The 15,766-nt window shown below is 38.6% G+C and overlaps 1 non-coding gene across 1 annotated transcript; it reads left to right on the top strand.

Annotated features, from left to right (window-relative positions):
* The first annotated feature begins 2,766 nt into the window (after positions 1–2,766).
* Positions 2,767–2,873, top strand: LOC141669390 (small nucleolar RNA R71). The gene has a single exon (XR_012553676.1). It is a non-coding gene; the product is annotated as a small nucleolar RNA R71 (small nucleolar RNA).
* The last annotated feature ends 12,893 nt before the right edge of the window (positions 2,874–15,766 follow it).

The raw sequence follows: 15,766 nt of genomic DNA, 5'->3' as shown, positions 1-15,766 counted from the left end.
ACTCCCACCTTGGCTTTATCCACCTCAAGACCCTTGCTAGAGACCTTATGCCCAAGAATAATGCCTTCACGCACCATAAAATGATATTTCTCCCAATTGAGCACCAAATTAGTTTCCACACACCTTTTGAGCACGACACGAAGATTATTCAAACATTCATCATACGAATGTCCAAAGACGAAGAAGTCGTCCATGAACACCTCAATATTATTCCCAATCATGTCAGAGAATATAGCCATCATACATCTCTGAAAAGTGGCCGGTGTGCCACATAACCCAAACGAAACTCTGCGAAAAGCAAACGTGCCAAATGGACAAGTGAAGGTAGTCTTTTCCTGATCCTCTGGTGCAATACAAATCTGATTATACCCTGAGTAGCCATCCGGAAGACAATAATACTCATGACCAACCAACCTGTCAAGCATCTGATCAATAAATGGAAGAGGGAAGTGATCCTTCCTCGTGGCTTTGTTCAACTTTCGGTAATCCATGCATACTCTCCATCCTGTAACTGTTCGAGTGGGGATGAGCTCATTCTTCTCATTTGCTACCACAGTGATACCTCCTTTCTTAGGCACACATTGTACGGGGCTCACTCAAGAACTGTCAGAAATAGGATAAATGATGCCTGCATCCAGCCATTTCAGAATTTTTTTCTTCACCACCTCCTTCATGATAGGATTAAGTCAGCGCTGCTGCTCAACAGTTGGCTTACTACCCTCCTCTAGTAGAATCTTATGTATACAATATGAAGGGCTGATCCCTTTGATGTCTCCTATGGTCCATCCAATAGCCGATTTAAATTCTCTCAAAATCCTTAAGAGCTTATCTTTCTCACTACCTGAAAGGTCAGATGCAATAATAACAGGTAAAGTAGATGCATCACCTAAAAAAGCATACCTCAAGTGTTCAGGTAATGGCTTGAGCTCCAAGGTAGGTGCTTCCTTAATTGATGGTTTGAGCTTTCCTTCAGCATTCTTGAGGTCAGAAGTACCAAGAGATTCAAACGGCATGTCCAGCTTTCGCCTCCAGGAAGAAGCATTCAAATATTGTAATTGCTCGTTGCCATCTTCATCATCACTGTCAAAATTCCCCACTAAGGCCTTTTCTAATGCATCAGACATTAGCATATGATCGAGTTCTGAAGTAACCGCAGAATCAATCACGTCCACTTTTAAGCACTCCTCATCTTCTGTAGGGAATTTCATTGCTTTGAATATATTGAAGGTGTCATCCTGATCCTGCACCCGCATAGTAAGTTCACCTTTCTGCACATCTATCAAGGTACGGCCAGTAGCCAAGAAAGGTCTTCCCAAGATTATGGGAATCTTCTTATCTTCCTCAAAATCCAGAATAACAAAGTCTGTAGGAAAGAAGAGCTTATCCACCTTGACTAGCACATCCTCCACTATGCCCCTTGGGTAAGTAATAGAAAGATCAGCCAATTGTAGAGACATGTAGGTGGGTTTTGGATCAGGAAAATCCAACTTTTTAAAGATCGACAACGGCATCAGATTGATGCTTGCTCCCAAATCACAAAGACACTTGTCAAACGACAACTTGCCAATGGTGCAAGGAATGGTGAAACTACCTGAATCTTTAAGCTTTGGAGGTAACTTTTGCTGCAGAACAGCGCTGCATTCTTCCGTTAGAGCAACGGTCTCAAGGTCATCCAGTTTCACCTTCCTTGAAAGAATACTCTTCATAAACTTCGCATAACTAGGCATTTGCTCTAGAGCCTCAGCGAAAGGTATATTGATGTGAAGTTTCTTGAACACCTCCAGAAACTTACCGAACTGCTTATCCAGCTTTTGTTGCTGCAATCTCTTAGGGAAATGTGGTGGAGGATAGAGCTGTTTCTCCCCTGTATTACCCTCAGGCAGAGTGTGTTCAATAATAGTCTTTCTTGGTTCCGCCGCTTTCTCCTTTTGCTTAGCTTCTTCATCTCTAACTTCAGCTTTTCCTTCTTTTGCCTTTTCAGCATCAGCAACTTTCCCAGACCTTAAGGTAATAGCCTTGACTTGCTCTTTAGCTTCCTTCCTGCCTGGTACTTCCGTGTCACTGGAAAGTGTTCCAGGTTGACGATTGAGCACTACATTGGCTATTTGACCGATTTGATTTTCCAAGGTCTTGATAGAAACCGCCTGACTCTTGCATAACAGCTTAAGTTCCTCAAAATCAGCACTAGTAGGTGCAGCTGCACTTCCCTGTTGAGGATATGATTGCCTTTGAGCATACTGCTGTGGTTGCTGGAATCCAGGTAGATTGAACTGTTTACTCACACCTTGCTGATATGGTGGCTGAATAGCATTCTGATTTTTACCCCAGCTGAAATTTGGATGATTTATGTTGTTAGGATGATAAGTAGCTGACACAGGCTGTTGTTGTCGCTGATAATTATTCACATACTGAACAAATTCATTGACGAGAGAACACTGATCCGTAGCATGAGAACCTGCACAAAGCTCACAGATCATAGCTATTTGATTAACTCCATATGTAGCTAGAGAATCGACCTTCATAGACAACGCTTGGAGCTGCGCTGCAATAGCGGTGGCTACATCGACTTCCAGAATACATGTTACCTTCCCAGACATCATCCTCTGAGTTGGGTTTTGATGCTCATTTGCAGCCATAGTCTCTATAAGATTATAAGCCTCAGTATAGCTTTTGGCCCACAAGGCGCCTCCAGCTGCTGCATCGAGCATGGGCCGAGATTGGGCCCCCAAACCATTATAGAAACCAGTGATCACCATCCAATCGGGCATTCCATGATGTGGACACTTTCTCAACATTTCCTTGTAGCGTTCCCAAGCTTCGCACATAGATTCTGTAGGTTGCTGCGCAAACTGAGTAAGAGCACTCCTCATAGCAGCAGTCTTTGCCATCAGATAAAACTTCACCAGAAACTTTTGCGCAAGATCTTGCCAAGTAGTGATGGACCCAGCTGGTTCAGAATGTAACCAGTCCTTAGCTTTGTCCCTCAGTGAGAATGGGAAAAGCCTCAGCTTGATAGCCTCATCAGTCATGCCATTATACTTGAAAGTACTGCAGATCTCGACAAAATTCCTTATGTGCATGTTGGGGTCTTCAGTCGTAGCTCCTCCAAAAGAAACAGAATTCTGCATCATCTGAATAGTGCCCGGCTTGATTTCAAAGGTGTTAGCTTGAATAGCCGGATGAAGAATGCTTGACTGAATGTCATCAATTTTAGGCCGAGAAAAGTCCATAAGAGCTGGATCGGCCTGAACAATACGATCACCCATGATTACTGGTTCTTTCTGCTCACTTCCTGAATCCGAATCTTCAAAATCTATCTTCTCCGAAATATCAAGAACTTTGTCTGTCTCCTCAGCTGTATCTAAAGTCCTCTTGCGAGTACGAGAACGAGTTTGCATAAACGCTTGCTAAAGTACCTGAAACACAACCAGAAACAATAAGTAACTAATACATTTTAATCACCGAGTCCTAACGACCAATGATGGTAAATACATAAACTAAACAAATACGCCGAGTCCCCGGCAGTGGCGCCAAAAACTTGTTAGGGCGGAAACACGCGCTAATAATACACGCAAGTATACGCGTTCACAAGTAATATAGAATACTTTCTAGTTCGTTCCCACAGAGACTCAGACTAATTATTGTTCAATTAAACTCACTCACCAATGTATGATTACTTCTCAATGTTAAGACACTAACACTTTGAATTGTTGACTAAATACTAACTACAATTAACTACTAAAATTAACCACTTAATTAACACTTTGAATTAACAATATTAAAACACTCATGAGATCACAACTTCATTACTACTTCCTTCAATAGTTATTGTTATTACCCTTAGCATGCAACAGTGATGATATTAATCGAATAACACGAAACTGATAAAAGCCAACTTTCATTGTACTAATACCATTCTACCAAACATCCACAATTAAGATAGAAGTTGAATAGGCATCAATTATGTTGAGTCCCTATATGTCTATAGAAATTGACAACATAATAATTTAAGCACAAGTTATTCCTTTTGATTACATAGGGCGAATAAAACGGTTAGAGTTACCCACTAATCATGCACTTCATACATGAACCTATGCTAGCATGGCAAGTTCTAAATCTCGAGATCCACCGTCGCTTCACAAGAGATTAACACCCTATCTTATATGTTCGCGACGCACATAAAACGAATACGCACAACCAATACTAGATATCATACAATCATCACACACTAAGGTATTAAACAATTAACTAAAGAATTCCATAGTAAATCCGTTATGACCCCATGATCACGATTAGCCCATGATAGCACTTATCGTCATCATGGGTTCATATGAAAACATGATAAATAAACACAAGAGAATAATAACTAAACTAATTATATTAAACCAGAGTACGTCACAAGAGTAATTAGGTTCAAAAGCAAGAAAACTAGCATCCAACGTTACAACGAAATAAAGAATCACAAGAAAATATGATTCCTCTTCGTTGCGGGGTGCTAAAACGGTCTTCTTCCTTATCTCCTTCGCTCCTTGCTTAATACAACGATCCAACCTTGTGAAAACGTCTCCAAATCTACTTATATAATAGTCCCATAAAACTCCGATTACATAGAAGTTGGAAGCCAAACAGAAGTAGAAGTCTTAAACAAATTATCTTTTTTTCCCGACCCTGCGCGGCCGCTCAGCATAGCTGAGCGGGCGCTCAGCTTTCTGCACGGCCGCTCAGCATAGCTGAGCGGGCGTTCAGGACCCTATTGTAAAATTCCTAAGTTTGCTCCGTTTCTTCGCCGTAATCTGCCCCTTTCTTTCCTCTCACAATGCTGAACACATGCCAAGGCTTATTCTTGATGATTACTCCTCCGAAATGCAACTATTACCCTAAAATGCACAAACACTAGAAAAACGCATCAAATACACAAAATACTTGATTTCAAGACACCAATTTAAGCTATTTTAAGACGTTCTAAGTGGTATAAAATACCACTTATCACCGATCAATAGCCTAACCTTGGTTTTTAAAATGAAATTTAATATCCAATTCTGAATCATTATCCATTATTTTCTTGACACCTCAAATCATTTCACTTGATCATTGTTTATTTTCAGTATTGTCAATGTGACTTGCTGAGCTAGTTAGCTCATTTGTGCGATTTTGTTTATGTTCTTTTCCAGTTAAGAAGGAACCTGTTGGTAGCGAGGATCCTCAATCTACTGCGAGAGCTAGAGGTCCAGGTTGATCGAGTTAAGCTAGCTGACCACTTTTGAGATAGTTTAAGTTTGTAAAGTTTGTAATGATGTTTAATATTCGATTGTAAGTTTGAATAGTTGGGATTTGGGCGTTTGTAATATAAGTGTGTGTGTGTGGCTTGTGTACATACTTTAACCTGTTTCGGTCCGTGGTAGTTGGTAAGTAGGGTCACTGCATATTATTATTATCTTTATTATTGTTATAAGCAGGTTATCAATAAGGTGTGTGTGTGTGGACACCAAACTTCTGACTCGGGTTTAGAGGGCGCCACACTTAGTCTAGTGCAACCCAACTAGCTTCCCAAGTTTGAAGTGCCTTTACTAGCCAAACTCCATTTAACTTAACCACACCTATGACCTAACCTTATTCTGACCTCTTACTAACAATTAGACTCAATGGTCAACTCAGGCCTCACTTCTAAGGATGCATAAATTTAAGTGCAAGGACAATATGTTCCTAAGAGCAAGTATTAGGTGACACCGAATGGTTCTATGTGACAATGATCCTCTTCCACTCAAGGTTTGACACTCAAATTACTACAGTGGAATCTTAAGTCCTAAATCTTACTTGTACACTTGGAATGACGCGAAGGCTCAACTTAGGCCTCCTTGGGCCTACTCTCAAAGATGGTTCTCCCCATATCCTGGTGACACTCAAACTGCCCTGATTTGAACTCACCTTATACTCTTGATTTTAACTCTAAACCTTTGAAATATGGCTTGAAAAACATCCCAAAAACTCCCTAGTACCAATTTTAATCAAGTCCTAATGAGGTCCTACCAATGACACCACTTTATAGGCTTAAAAGTTCTCATCACTCAAACTGACTCTGTTCTGACCAGAAGTCATGATTCGACTTGTGCACCTAACTAAATGAGTTGATTTCTTATATTTAAAGCTTCTGGGATCGACTATAGGTCAATTCCTAACTTCTTGTGGCTTGGGCCTCCAAATGCCCAACGAATGCCCATTCAAAACTCTCCTATAAATTAGGGCAACATTAAAAAACAACAACCCTTACCCTATCCCTTCCACCTTAACTCCCACTTATAAACCATGAACCTAATCTTTAACCAAGCACAAATTGTGGCGCTCTCCAAACCCGGGTCAGAAGTTTGGGGTCCACACACACACCTTAATTATAACCTGCTTATAACAATAATAAAGATAATAATAATATATGCAATGACCCTACTTACCAACCACCACGGATCGCAACAGGTTAAAGTATGCACACAAGCCAAACACACTAATATATTACAAACCGTTCAAATCCCAACTATTTAAATTCAAACTGAGTATTAAACATTATTACAAACTTTTACAAACTTAAATTATTCCAAAAGAAACCTACTAGCTCAGCTTTCTCAACCTGAACCCCTAGCTCTCGCGCTGGACTGGGGATCCTCTTTACCAACTGGTTCCTTTTTAACTGGAAAGAATATAAACAACATCACACAAATGAGCTAACTAGCTCAGCAAGTCACAATGACAAAACTGAGAATAATGATCATCAGGTGAATATGGTTATGATATCAAGTGAACAATGGATTATGATTTAGAATTGGATATTATACTTTTAATTTAAAAACCAAGGTTAGGCTGCTGATCAGTCACGCACTAACCCCGAGCAAGGCACACATCATTGCTCTAACTACTGGATCCAAGGCACACATTGGCCTAACTTGACCATTATATGGTCTGACCACGAATCTGGTCCACAATTTTATAAAAACAATCCAATTCTAACATAATAACAGAGTATGCAATAATAAACAATACCCGAAATCATTAACAACAATAAATGTTTAACAATGAAAGGGTTTCAATCCTTGTAAGGATCAATAAGGAAATTTAAAAGCTTGGATGTTGGGTAATGAAAGAATTGGATAACAAAGGAATCAACGTTTTAAGGTTTCAAGGATTTGGTCTTTCAAAGTATAAGATACCATGGGTTGAGTATATAATAGTTCATTTCAGTGTTTGGTATTTAGTTTGTATGGATTTGTAGAGTAGTATCGTAGATTTGTGGTTCTTGTTTGGGTATACAATAATCAATGGATTAGAAAGAATATGATTCATAGCTCAAGGACAATAACTGAAATCAGGATTTAGGTTTCTGTGCTTCAAAGCACTTGCAATATCACAGGATTATCAAGTACTACAATATCTCGAGAAAGTTCAGAACACTTGCCTGATATTAGCTTACTACACTGCACTCGCTTCCAATCACAACCGTTTTACTCCTCAACTACCTGTTTCCCTTTCCTACGTCTAGCCTCTTCTGCTCACATATCATAAGCATCTATCAATAATTTACTCATGGAATTCTATTCAACACATACTTCTATCTACCCTTCGTTTTACCCAAATCCGATTAACGGATTGAAAGTTATGCAATAATCAAGTAAACACCGAATATATAGACCGATAGTCAATTAACAAGTCACATATAGCACATAATACATCACGTAATCAATGATATATTATTTATAAAGAAGTCTCGGGTCATAAATAGGCTTTCTAGTATTTAAAATGATTTTTAAAACATTTTTCGGAATTAAAACGGGTCGTTGGATCAATTTCGGGTTAATAAACAGGGTTCGGTTGGCCCATTCTGGCTCCGAAATAATTTTAGAATAATTATCGAGCCTTGGAAATAATTTAGAATAATATTTTAAAGCTCGAAACTATTTTTTAGAATTTTTAAATCATTTTTAAATAATTAAATCTAATTAAATAACTAATTAAAATCAATTAATAATTAATTAAATCAATTAATCAATTAATTTTCGAATTAATTGACCAATTAATCAATTATAAATTAACTGAAATTAATTAACTAATTAATTTAGATTTATTTGTGAATTAAAAATAATTTTCAGAATTAAAATAATAATTTTTAGAATTTTCAGAATTTAAAAATGAATTTTTATAATAAAAATAAATAGGAAATATGATTTTTAAATATTTTATAAACAGGAATCCTAAATTTGCAAAGTTTGGAAACTTCAGGGACCTAACTGCATCGTTTTCAAAAGTTGGGGTACTAAACTGTAATTTTCCAGCTCTTCGCCGGAAAACAGTCGGGTTCGCCGGAGAACACGTTCCCGGCGTCCTCACCCCATCAACACCTCCAGATCACATCTACACAACATCAGGAACACAACCATGCAATCAATTCATCCTAACAATCCCTGAGTTGGCCGGAATTTGGCCGTGAAGTTTTCCAGTTTCCGGCGAACATCGGAAAACTTCAAAACAGAACTCCCTTCTCTACAGACCTCTTTGGTTCATGAAACTTATACGACTAGATTGCAAATTTCACAGAGAACACAACCCACTATAACACAACATCAATCTATCACAGAATAAGAAACCCCCAAATTTCAATTAAGAACATTCATACGGGTTATAAACCCTAATTTTGAAATTCGAAAATCAAACTCAAATTTGAACATGTTATTGAACTCCAAATCAGACGTATGACATATGAAAATCATCAGGAAAACAAGCTCTACAACATGCAATCATCAAATCATACAAACAATCATCCGAACAAAAATTCATATTTTTAATAAAATAAATTCGAAAATAAATAAATTTTTAGAAAAATATCCTTGATTTCTGCAGTGAAACAAAGCTCAGAATCTGATAGAACACTTCAAATCCTTCATTTTGGTTACTCAAGCTTTGAAAACAGAGATCGGTAACGCCTTCGTTTTGTTGTTTGATTCTTAGAACAGTTTTAGGAAATTAGGGCTTTTCTCTGAAAATTATATAATTAACTATATGCAAATGATTTTGATACGAAATAAAATACGGTAAAAGGCTATTTATAATTACGGAAAATTTGTATCCCGTTGGATCATTCCGGATATAAAACGGTACGTTTATTTGTAAAAACTGATCCAAACGGTATCGGTTTTCGGGATAATTATCCAAATTAGTACAATTTGTACTGCGGTCTTGGTCTCAGCGCCTGGTTACACGTATTACGAAGTGATAATTGTGATAGTTTAATAAAAAGCTCCCGTTTATCAAAAATACGGGTTTTATTGATTTACCGAAACGAATATTGTATCGAAAATGTTGCGCCGGGACCCGCGCAGGACAAACCGTACGCCGGATCGAAAAAGTCGAAACATGGAATATGCTCGGAATATTACAATTAGGTTAGGAAGGAGTTCTCGAAAGAGTTTCGGGTTCCAAAAACGTAACAACGGTTGACATCGGTTGGTTCCCGTTTTTATAAAATAGATTTTAATTACCCGGAAAAAGATTTTAGAAATTTCATATGATTCTTATAAATCCATAAACCAACATAAAAATAATTAGGAAGATATGACAATTATCTATAATTTATTTTGGACATATAAAAATTAAAATACTCAATTAATATTATTTTTGAATATTCAAGTGCAAATAACACTTAACAATTAACTCACAGAATAGATACTGAACACACATAATAATTATATAATAGCAAAAATAATTACACGATATATCCCGAATATTACATCCTTCCCCCCTTAAAAGGATTCTGTGCTCAGAATCTCTAAGAAAACAAATAAGGGTATTTTTCTCTCATATCACTTTCTAACTCCCAGGTTGACTCTTCAACCTTTGGGTTTCTCCACAATACTCTTACTAACTTTATCACTTTATTTCTCAATACTTTCTCTCTTTCCTCTAGAATCTCTATCGGACTCTCTACATATGATAAATCTGCTTGAAGTTCTATTGGCTCATATTCTATTACCTGCTTGGAGTCTGGATTATATTTCTTAAGCATTGATATGTGAAAAACATTGTGAATGTGCTCCATGTGCGGAGGTAACGCCAACTCGTAAGCTACCTTGCCAATACGCTTTAGGATTTCAAAAGGTCCGACATATCTTGGGTTTAGCTTCCCTTTCTTCCCAAACCTCGTTAGTCCTTTCCACGGTGATACTTTCAATAATACCAAGCTTCCTTCTTCAAATTCCATGTCTTTTCTTGATTAATCTGCATATTTCCTTTGACGATCTTGTGCGGCTATTAATCTTTTCTGGATAATTTCAACAACTTCCTTTGTCTGCTGCACCAATTCGGGTCCGAGTATTTTGCGTTCTCCTACTTCGTCCCAATATACTGGAGATCTACATTTGCGTCCATAAAGGGCTTCATAAGGTGGCATCCCAATACTGGCGTGATAACTGTTGTTATAAGCAAACTCTACTAGGGGTAAATGCTCGTCCCAACTTCCTTTGAAAACAATAGCACAAACACGTAGCATGTCCTCGATTGTCTGGATCGTTCTTTCACTTTGGCCATCCGTTTGGGGGTGATAGGCCGTACTCATATTCAATCTGGTTCCTAAACATTCTTGAAACTCTTCCAAAATCTTGAATTAAATCTTGGATCTCGATCAGATACAATAGACACTGGAACTCCATGACGAACTACGATCTCTTTCAAGTACATATGAACTAACTTGTCGAGCGAAAATCTTTCATTTATAGGCAGAAAATGAGCTGACTTGGTAAGTCTATCTACTATAACCCAAATGGCATCATGATTAGCCCTCGTCCTTGGTAATCCAACTATGAAATCCATGGCAATATGTTCCCACTTCCACTCTGGAATCTCCAATGGCTGTAGCAATCCGCTTGGTCTCTGATGCTCCGCTTTAACTTTCTGACAGGTATAGCATTTGCTAACCCATTCCGCAATTTCCCTCTTCATATTTGGCCACCAATAATTCTTCTTTAAATCTCTGTACATTTTGGTACTCCCTGGATGGATGGAATATCTTGAACTATGTGCCTCTTGTAAAATTTCATTTTTCAGCTCCGTTACTGGTGGAATCCAAATTCTTAAAGAAAACCTAAGAATACCTTGATCATCTTGTTGCGTGTATAATTCCTCACCTACCAAACTATTTATATCTTGATCCATTACCTCTTTCTGGCATTTCTTTATTTTCTCTAATAACTCCGGTTGGAAAATCACACCGTACACTTTTGCTTCCTCAGGCTTGCAAATTCTAATCTCCAATTCCAATTTTTGAAATTCTTTATATATCTCTTCAGGTACGGATAATACATTTAACTTTTCCTTCCGACTTAACGCATCTGCTACAACGTTCGCCTTACCGGGATGATAATTAATCTAGCAATCATAATCTTTGATCAATTCTAACCATCTCCTTTGTCTCATATTAAGTTCCTTCTGGGTAAATATATATTTCAAACTTTTGTGATCCGTGAAAATCTCACACTTTTCTCCATACAAATAATGTCTCCAAATCTTCAAAGCGAAAACTATAGCTGCTAACTCCAAATCATGAGTAGGGTACTTCTGTTCGTGTGGTTTCAATTGCCTTGACGCATATGCAATCACCTTGTCGTGCTGCATAAGAACACATCCTAATCCTTTGTAGGAAGCATCGCTATAAATTACGAAATTCCCTTGATCGTCTGGAAGTGACAAAACAGGTGTTGTGATTAATCTCCGCTTCAATTCCTGAAAACTTTCTTCGCACTTGTCATTCCATATAAACTTTTCATTCTTTCGTGTAAGCTTTATCAATGGTGTTGCAATTCTTGAGAAATTCTGAACGAATCGTCGATAATATCCTTCCAATCCCAAGAAACTTCTTACCTCAGTGGGTGTTCTCGGTCTTTCCTAATTCGTAATTGCCTCGATCTTTACCGGGTCCACTTTGATCCCTTCGTTACTGACTATGTGTCCTAAGAACTGAACTTCCCGTAGCCAAAACTCACACTTCGACAATTTAGCATATAACTTCTTTTTCCTTAAAATCTCCAAAGCTGTCCTTAAATGTTCCGCATGATCCTCCTCCGTCTTTGAATAGATCAAAATATCGTCTATAAATACTATAACGAACTTGTCCAAATATTCCTTGAAAATTCTGTTCATCAGGTCCATAAACGCTGCTGGGGTGTTGGTCAATCCAAAAGACATCACTAAAAACTCGTAATGCCCATACCTTGTTCTGAATGCTGTCTTTGGTATATCTTCTGGTTTGATCTTCAGTTGATGATATCCCGATCTTAAATCGATTTTGGAGAAATACTTGGCTCCCTTCAATTGGTCAAACAAATCATCAATTCTGGGTAACGGATACTTATTCTTGATCGTCAACTTGTTGAGCTCCCTATAGTCGATGCACAGTCTCATGCTTCCATCCTTCTTCTTGACAAATAATACCGGTGCACCCCACGGGGATACGCTGGGTCTAATTACTCCTTTCTCTAACAGCTCTTGTAATTGCTTTGCTAATGCTTTCATCTCAACGGGCGCCATTCTATACGGGGCCTTGGATACTAGTTCGGTTCCAGGTGCTAAGTCGATTGCAAATTCAATTTCTCTATCTGGAGGAAGTCCTGGTAACTCGTCGGGAAATACGTCTGGAAATTCATTTACAACTGGAATATCTTCAAGTTTTGCTGGCTCCTGACTTCTGTCGATCACATATGCTACGAAATGCTCACATCCTTATCGTAGTAACTTCTTGGCTTGAATCATCGTTAAGAACTTCTTTACCTGCTTTTGTCCCTTGAACGTTACTATTCTTTCGTCTGGCGTTTTCACCATTACTTTCTTATTTCGACAATCTATCTGAGCATCATGCTTAGATAACCAATCCATTCCTAATATAACGTCAAATTCTCCTAACTTAAACAGTATCAAATCTACACAAAACTTACTACCGGAAATCTCAATCTCACAATTCCCACAAACTTGGTTAACAGTTACACGTTCTTGATTTGCTAATTCCACAGTCATTATTTCATTTAAATACCCAACTGGACAATTTAACTTACTAACAAAATCTTGTGAAACAAACGATCGAGTTGCTCCCGAATCTATTAACACTTTGGCACATAAAGAATTCACATTAAGCGTACCTGCCACGACATCCGTATCCTGGATCGCATCCTTCACCAACATGTCAAAAACTCTAGCCCTCGGAGTCTCATTCACTGTTGGGGTAGATTCCATAATCCTTAATGCATTATTGACTGGGGTTGGTGTCTTGCAATCCCAGGCCATATGTCCTGGCTTCCCACATTTAAAGCATATAAATCCAATGACTGGAACTTTCACTGCTGGATTCCGGATAGGCTGATCCTTATTTGCTGGCTCTCTTGCTGGCTGATTTTGGCACTCCCTCGAGTAGTGCCCTTTCTGGTTGCATTTAAAACATACCACATTCAACTTGTTACAAACTCCTCCATGCTTCTTTCCACATACTTGACAATCTGGAAAAGTTAATCTCAACTGATTCGGCTGATTCACATTAGCTGAATGATTGCCCTGGCCTCCGTCTCCTGCACTTTGTCTTCTGAAATTAAAATTTCTCCCTGGCTGAAACTTGCCCTTCTTAAAATTTGGAAACTTCCCTGTTTGTGACTGACCCTCACTTCCCTCAACTTTCCTTTTCTTGCTTTCCTTTTCTTTCTGGAACATCTCACTCTCTGTCTCTGCGATCATAGCTTTATGTACAACCCCGACATAGGTATCCAATTCAAAAATAGCTACCTTCCCTCTGATCCATGGCTTCAAGCCTTGCTGGAATCTCTTAGCTTTCTTTCTATCAGTATCAACATACGACGACACATACCTTGACAATTCCTCAAACTTCCCCTCATAATCTGTTACCGACATGTTCCCTTGCTTTAATTCTAAAAACTTCAGCTCCATTTGATCCTGAACAAACTGAGGAAAATACTTTTCTAAAAACAATTCCTTAAACCTTTCCCAAGTAATAACATCTGTGCTTTCTAATGTTTTCACCATTTCCCACCAATAGGTGGCCTCATTCTTCAGATAGTAACTTGCAAATTCAACCTTCTGCTCCTCTTTCACTTTTACCAAGGCAAAAGCCTTCTCTATTTCCTTTAACCACACATTTGCTTCAATTGGCTCTAAGGAACCCTTGAATTCTGGTGGGTTTACTGCCTGAAAAGTTTTGAAAGTTACCTGGGGATTGGTCTGTCTCTGCTGTTGTTGTGCTAGGTGAACTGTTTGTTGGGCCAAGATTTGAAGAATCTGGGCTATTGTTGGGTCCATAGGTCCTGGGTTCACATTCTGGTTTATATCATTTTGGTTGTTATTGTTGTTGTTGTTGGTTTCTTCATTCTGGGTGTTGGTGCGGGTATTTCTTCTGGGAGGCATTTTCTGTAAAGAATCAATCAATTTATTTAGCTTTTGAATCAAATCTTTGTATAAAAGAAAAGTTTTGTGAAATAGAAATATCTTTTTTTTTAAAATAGTTGTAACCAAGTAAATTACATGCTTCTTTACAGAATATAAACAGTTATGGAAAACAGGGTACATGGTATCACAGGATATACTGGTGCAATAAATAAGGTAAAGTAAAACAGGTGCAATAAAGTAAATGACAGTGTTGGAAAGGAAAAGGTACTGATATATAGATCAAAAGTTTTAGGTAGTACAAGCGTAAAGACGCTTCGAAAGTAAAAGCAAAAAGGGTACAACAACCTACTCACTAGTCAGCATCGCTAGTCTATAAATACAACTCAAAAGTCTTTGATACACACTACACACTACTGTCCATACTACATAACCATAACAACACTGCTCAGCATCTCCATCTCAGAATCTCTAACTCATGGAAAATCTGGACCTCCTATCTCCTCAAGCTCCTCTAGAACCCACTTAGCCCACTCCACTAGGAAATCAGGGGTGATGTCCTCATGTATAGCCTCAGCAATCCTCACAGCAGCTGTTCTGCGAAACGCCTGGAGCCTCTCCCTAAGTCGCCTCTCACCACTCCCCATCTCTCTGGTACGCATGATATGCAATAACTCCTGGATCTGACCCTGTAGGAATCGCTGCTCCATAAGGCAAGCCTCAAACTGATGATATGGAACAGGATAGGAAGAGAACTGGAAAGGTACTCCTGTGACTGAATGACTAGTAAAGCCTGAATCAGCAGGTGGGGGTCCTCTAACAGGTGGCCTCATGCCTGGAGGTGGAATAGCCTGTAATGGTACGGGCTACAACACCGGTGGAGGTAGAATAGCCAATGCTGGTGGAATAACAGGACGTGGATCCGATGCTGGTGCTCCAACTGAAGGCTCTGAGTGATCAGCTGATACGGGAATAAAAGAGTCGGCCATCTCTGCTATCTGAAATCATATCGTAATATAAGAATCTCGTACTACGACGCAAACTATACTAATACCGGTTATACCATAACACTCAACCTCTCCACATTCTATCATCCTATACCTTACTTCTAATCCTATCCTTCTACCCATTCCCGTCAACCTAGGCTTGTGTCAGTGACTTATAACCTGTGGCTCTGATACCAAACCTGTGGCGCCCTCCAAACCCGTGTCAGAAGTTTGGGGTCCACACACACACCTTAATTATAACCTGCTTATAACAATAATAAATATAATAATAATATATGCAATGACCCTACTTACCAACCACCACGGACCGCAACAGGTTAAAGTATGCACACAAGCCAAACACACTA

The sequence above is a fragment of the Apium graveolens genome, chromosome 6 (genome assembly GCF_009905375.1).
Source record: "Apium graveolens cultivar Ventura chromosome 6, ASM990537v1, whole genome shotgun sequence".
NCBI lineage: Eukaryota > Viridiplantae > Streptophyta > Magnoliopsida > Apiales > Apiaceae > Apium > Apium graveolens.
This window is presented reverse-complemented; position numbering and strand designations above follow the sequence as displayed.